Here is a 7,121-nt window from a genome sequence, read left to right on the forward strand (position 1 = left end):
GGATTTTTAGGAGCATGTGCAGGGGAGTTATTAAGCATTCATTTATTTGTATTAGGATCATTTTGTCTTCTTATTATTGATATTTGACTGATTCATTAAAAGCAGACAATTATGTTTTAGGTTAATTTTTTACCTGACATGTTTCGGCGAGTCTTTCGCCTTCTTCAGAGTGTCGCATGATGGTGTCTTGAGCTGATGTTCCATGAGGGTGTGACTTACCTGTCAAAAAAATGAAAAAATCAGAGCAGTAAAAGAACAAGCACAACATGAACATTACAAATCAGCAATCACTGACCACTGCAAAAGGGAAAACCACATCATGGACCGGGAGAAGGGCAGGGTCATCCGCACAGAAGAGAACAAACAACAGCGCTGGATCAGAGAGGCCATTGAGATCTGCAAGCGAGGCATAAAAACCATGAACAGAGACAAGGGAGCCTTCATCCTCTCTACCACCTGGACCAGCATCTTGGCGGAGTGAACGGACAGCGGGGGGCGTGACTTGCCTTCATTCTTGTGACAGGTAAGTCACGCCCTCATGGAACATCAGCTGATAAAGACGGGTCACAAGACACCATCATGTGACACTCTGAAGAAGGCGAAAGACTTTCGTATTGTGACATGCTCAAGGCCTAAACACTCATCCGAGCAAATATAAGGTAGATTTTGTTAACCTGCCCGGAGAAAAACATCAACGAAAATAATTTGTATTTGTTTTAACCAGTTGGTGGCGCTACCACTGCGATCAAAAATAAGTTGGCAGCCGTCTTCAGGGCCTGAATATCCTCAAATGTGAAAGATTTCCAGAAGATGGATCATCTGAATCATTTTGCAGGAACTTTTGTTGCCACGGAGAATAATCAGACTCTGCGGCACCGTAATAGCCACGCCCTTTGAAGGAAAGTCATAAAAATAGGGATAGAGTAAGATCAATGTCTTGAGTCTTTTCTAGCCAATTTTCAGTCGGATTCGTTAAAAGGGCACCGTGCAGTACGTCAAAATGTAAACATTTATATTGATTGGCGCAAGGTGTATAACTGAATATAAACATATAGATGTCTTCAGGTACCGACTCTTTATGTACATGTGAAGTTTTGGATTTTTAGCAGCACGGGCAGGAGAGTTATTAAGCATTTTGTCCATTGCGGCGAAGGAAATCTTAAGTGAAAACTTTGAAGCCCCGCCCCCGTCATATAGTATTTCGGAAACAAAAAATTTTAGCCCCAGTGTTTGTCCCAGGTCTTAAGATGCTCCAGACAGAACTTTAAGGCAATCAGATGAAGCCTTTAGGATCAGGGTGCAAAAGAATGACCCCTGTAAACATGCAAAAAAGGGCAAAAGTCGGACTTTCAAAAATTCATAACTCACTTCCTGTTCATATTAGACGTTAAAAAATATCAAATTTTTCGCCATGCCCGATGAGACTGCCAAGTTTGGTGAGTTTTTGTGCATGTTTCGGGGGTCAAAAATGCGATCGAACAATCGGAAAAATAATAATAATAATAATTTCTACAAAAACAATAGGGACTTCGCAGCGGTCGCTGCTCAGGCCCTAATAATAATAATAATAATAATAATAATAATAATAAAAGTAATAATATTTTCTACAAAAACAATAGGGACCTCGCCGCGGTCGCTGCTCGGGCCCCAATAATAATTTCTACACAAAGTCCATTGTGGAGACCCGCCCCCTTTTAAGTAAATTCAAAATGGCCGACTTCCTGTAAAACCTAGCTCATTGCTCCAAGAGACTTTTTTGTAGGTCTTGGTCTTATACATACAGTGAACCCTCGCTACTTCGAGGTTCACCTTTCGCGGGTTCAGTGCTTCGCGGGTCTAAAAAATATTCGGGGGCATTGTAGTTTCGCCGAGCGGCACGACGGGGCGCTGGAGCGGTTAGACGGCCGGCGTGCGCCGAAGAAGAGCGTGGGCGAAGAGGAGAGTGGACGAAGAAGAGCACGTTCCCCCGGACACGATCGGTGGCGACGTTTCGCGCGGTTCGGACCGTACCAGAGCTCCGGCCGGCGTGCGTGGCAGTTAAGCCGTAGAGGAGCACCTTCCCCGGGCACGGGCGGTTCCAAGCGGCCCCTGAGTTTAACCGAATGGAAGCTCCGGAGGAGGAGGGCATGCTCGCGTCACAGTAAGCCGAAGAGGAGCACCTTCCCCGGGCACGGGCGGTTCCAAGCGGCCCCTAAGTTTAACCGAATGGAAGCTCCGGAGGAGGAGGGCATGCTCGCGTCACAGTAAGCCGAAGAGGAGCACCTTCCCCGGGCACGGGCGGTGCCAAGCGGCCCCTAAGTTTAACCGAATGGAAGCTCCGGGGGAGGAGGGCGGGCGTGTGTCACAGTTAAGCCGAATTGGAGCACCTCTTCTGCCGGGCACAAGCGGAGCGCGAGGCTGTCAGTTATGAATGAATAAATGAATAAATAAATAAAGAATGCCACCTTTCATTTCACAGGGCACACCGGACGGCGTACCAGCAGGTAAAAGTCGGAGTAATTAAATAAATACAAAAAGAATGGTTGGGGAATAAAAAAATAATAAGTTTTAATAATAATTTGTTTTTTTTGTTATAACATGAATTTCACTCTCTCTCTCTCTCTCTCCCCCCGTATATATATATATATATATATATATATATATATATATATATTTATATATTTATTATATATTTTTTTTAAGCATTTTTGAAGGTGCGCCGCTACTTCGCGGATTTTCAGTTTTCGCGGGTGGTCTCGGTCCCCATTAACCGCGATAACCGAGGGTTCACTGTACTCCATAAAATTTACAAAAAGCGAGGTGAAACACTCAACCAGGGCTGCTTTTTTGAACATTTCTCGAGGGCCATGGCGAGCCATTTCAAAAAAGCTGCACAACTAACGTATAAAATATTGATAAATTTGCTCGGCCTGATGTGTGTGTAAAGTTTCACGAGTTGTCGTTCATATTTAGAACCTCATAATCAGCTTTGTTTTATTGCCGAACAGTGCAATGCCACTCCCACAACTTTTCATGAAAAAGGACGAATTTCGTATTGTGACATCCTCATGGCCGAAACAGTCATCCGAGCATATATGAGGGCGACCTTGTTGAGTTGCACGGAGAAAAACATCCAAGAAAATAACTTGTATTAGCTTTTACCAGTTGGGGGCGCTACTACTACGATGAAAAATAAGTTGGTAGATGTCTTCAGGGCTGAAGTATCCTCAAATGTGTGCAACTTCGAGAAGATAGGATCATCTGAGTCATGTTGCTGGAGCTTTTGTTGCCACAGAGTACAATCGGACTTCTCAGCACCGTAATAGCCACGCCTTTTGCCAAAACGTCACAAAATTCGGCAGAGAGTAAGATCATTGTCTTGAGTCTTTTCTGACTAATTTTCAGTCGGATTCGTCGAAAGGGCACCGTGCAGTACGTGACAATTAAAATAAAAACAAATTTTTTATTCCACTTGGCGGCACTGTGTGTATAACAAAATAATAACATTAAGATGTCTTCAGGTCGGGACGTTTTATTTACAGGTGAAGGTTTGGATTTTTAGGAGCATGTGCAGGGGAGTTATTAAGCATTCATTTATTTGTATTAGGTTCATTTTGTCTTCTTATTATTGATATTTGACTGATTCATTAAAAGCAGACAATTATGTTTTAGGTTAATTTTTTACCTGACATGTTTCGGCGAGTCTTTCGCCTACTTCAGAGTGTCGCATGATGGTGTCTTGAGCTGATGTTCCATGAGGGTGTGACTTACCTGTCAAAAAAATGAAAAAAATCAGAGCAGTAAAAGAACAAGCACAACATGAACATTACAAATCAGCAATCACTGACCACTGCAAAAGGGAAAACCACATCATGGACCGGGAGAAGGGCAGGGTCATCCGCACAGAAGAGAACAAACAACAGCGCTGGATCAGAGAGGCCATTGAGATCTGCAAGCGAGGCATAAAAACCATGAACAGAGACAAGGGAGCCTTCATCCTCTCTACCACCTGGACCAGCATCTTGGCGGAGTGAACGGACAGCGGGGGGCGTGACTTGCCTTCATTCTTGTGACAGGTAAGTCACGCCCTCATGGAACATCAGCTGATAAAGGCGGGTCACAAGACACCATCATGTGACACTCTGAAGAAGGCGAAAGACTTTCGTATTGTGACATGCTCAAGGCCTAAACACTCATCCGAGCAAATATAAGGTAGATTTTGTTAACATGCCCGGAGAAAAACATCAACGAAAATAATTTATATTTGTTTTAACCAGTTGGTGGCGCTACCACTGCGATCAAAAATAAGTTGGCAGCCGTCTTCAGGGCCTGAATATCCTCAAATGTGAAAAATTTCGAGAAGATGGATCATCTGAATCATTTTGCAGGAACTTTTGTTGCCACGGAGAATAATCAGACTCTGCGGCACCGTAATAGCCACGCCCTTCGAAGGAAAGTCACAAAAATAGGGATAGAGTAAGATCAATGTCTTGAGTCTTTTCTAGCCAATTTTCAATCAGATTCGTTAAAAGGGCACCGTGCAGTACGTCAAAATGTAAAAAATGATATTGATTGGCGCAAGGTGTATAACTGAATATAAACATATAGATGTCTTCAGGTACAGACTCTTTATGTACATGTGAAGTTTTGGATTTTTAGCAGCATGTGCAGGAGAGTTATTAAGCATTTTGTCCATTGCGGCGAAGGAAATCTTAAGTGAAAACTTTGATGCACCGCCCCCGTCATATAGTATTTCGGAAACAAAAAATTTTAGCCCCAGTGTTTGTCCCAGGTCTTCAGATGCTACAGACAGAATTTTAAGGCAATCAGATGAAGCCTTTAGGATCAGGGTGCAAAAGAATGACCCCTGTAAACATGCAAAAAAGGGCAAAAGTCGGACTTTCAAAAATTCATAACTCACTTCCTGTTCATATTAGACGTTAAAATATCAAATTTTTCGCCATGCCCGATGAGACTGCCAGGTTTGGTGAGTTTTTGTGCATGTTTCGGGGGTCAAAAATGCGATCGAACAATCGGAAAAATAATAATAATAATTTCTACAAAAACAATAGGGACTTCGCAGCGGTCGCTGCTCAGGCCCTAATAATAATAATAATAATAATAATAAAAGTAATAATATTTTCTACAAAAACAATAGGGACCTCGCCGCGGTCGCTGCTCGGGCCCCAATAATAATTTCTACACAAAGTCCATTGTGGTGACCCGGCCCCTTTTAAGTAAATTCAAAATGGCCGACTTCCTGTAAAACCTAGCTCATTGCTCCAAGAGACTTTTTTGTAGGTCTTGGTCTTATACATACAGTGAACCCTCGCTACTTCGCGGTTCACCTTTCGCAGGTTCAGTGCTTCGCGGGTCTAAAAAATATTCGGGGGCATTGTAGTTTCGCCGAGCGGCACGACGGGGTGCTGGAGCGGTTAGACGGCCGGCGTGCGCCGAAGAAGAGCGTGGGCGAAGAGGAGAGTGGACGAAGAAGAGCACGTTCCCCCGGACACGATCGGTGGCGACGTTTCGCGCGGTTCGGACCGTACCAGAGCTCCGGCCAGCGTGCGTGGCAGTTAAGCCGTAGAGGAGCACCTTCCCCGGGCACGGGCGGTGCCAAGCGGCCCCTAAGTTTAACCGAATGGAAGCTCCGGAGGAGGAGGGCATGCTCGCGTCACAGTAAGCCGAAGAGGAGCACCTTCCCCGGGCACGGGCGGTTCCAAGCGGCCCCTAAGTTTAACCGAATGGAAGCTCCGGAGGAGGAGGGCATGCTCGCGTCACAGTAAGCCGAAGAGGAGCACCTTCCCCGGGCACGGGCGGTGCCAAGCGGCCCCTAAGTTTAACCGAATGGAAGCTCCGGGGGAGGAGGACGGGCGTGTGTCACAGTTAAGCCAAATTGGAGCACCTCTTCTGCCCGGGCACGAGCGGAGCGCGAGGCTGTCAGTTATGAATGAATAAATGAATAAATAAATAAAGAATGCCACCTTTCATTTCACAGGGCACACCGGACGGCGTACCAGCAGGTAAAAGTCGGAGTAATTAAATAAATACAAAAAGAATGGCTGGGGAATAAAAAAATAATACGTTTTAATAATAATTTGGTTTTTTTGTTATAACATGAATTTCACTCTCTCTCTCCCCGTATATATATATATATATATATATATATATATATATATATATATATATATATATATATATATATATATATATATATATATATATATTTATTATATATATTGTATATTTTTTTTAAGCATTTTTGAAGGTGCGCCGCTACTTCGCGGATTTTCAGTTTTCGCGGGTGGTCTCGGTCCCCATTAACCGCGATAACCGAGGGTTCACTGTACTCCATAAAATTTACAAAAAGCGAGGTGAAACACTCAACCAGAGCTGCTTTTTTTTAACATTTCTCGAGGGCCATGGCGAGCCATTTCAAAAAAGCTGCACAACTAACGTATAAAATATTGATAAATTTGCTCGGCCTGATGTGTGTGTAAAGTTTTACGAGTTGTCGTTCATATTTAGAACCTCATAATCAGCTTTGTTTTATTGCCGAACAGTGCAATGCCACTCCCACAACTTTTCACGAAAAATCACGAATTTCGTATTGTGACATCCTCATGGCCGAAACAGTCATCCGAGCATATATGAGGGCGACCTTGTTGAGTTGCACGGAGAAAAACATCCAAGAAAATAACTTGTATTAGCTTTTACCAGTTGGTGGCGCTACTACTACGATATAAAATAAGTTGGTAGATGTCTTCAGGGCTGAAGTATCCTCAAATGTGTACAACTTCGAGAAGATAGGATGATCTGAGTCATGTTGCCGGAGCTTTTGTTGCCACAGAGTACAATCGGACTTTTCAGCACCTTAATAGCCACGCCTTTTGCCAAAACGTCACAAAATTCGGCAGAGAGTAAGATCATTGTCTTGAGTCTTTTCTGACTAATTTTCAGTCGGATTCGTCAAAAGGGCACCGTGCAGTACGTGAAAATTAAAATAAAAACAAATTTTTGATTCCACTTGGCGGCACTGTGTGTATAACAAAATAATAACATTAAGATGTCTTCAGGTCGGGACGTTTTATTTACAGGTGAAGGTTTGGATTTTTAGGAGCATGTGAAGGGGAGTTATTAAG

Source organism: Idiotropiscis lumnitzeri, unplaced genomic scaffold (genome assembly GCF_059441095.1).
Source record: "Idiotropiscis lumnitzeri isolate Australia: NSW breed Sydney's pygmy pipehorse unplaced genomic scaffold, RoL_Ilum_1.0 HiC_scaffold_25, whole genome shotgun sequence".
In the NCBI taxonomy this organism is placed as follows: Eukaryota; Metazoa; Chordata; class Actinopteri; order Syngnathiformes; family Syngnathidae; genus Idiotropiscis; species Idiotropiscis lumnitzeri.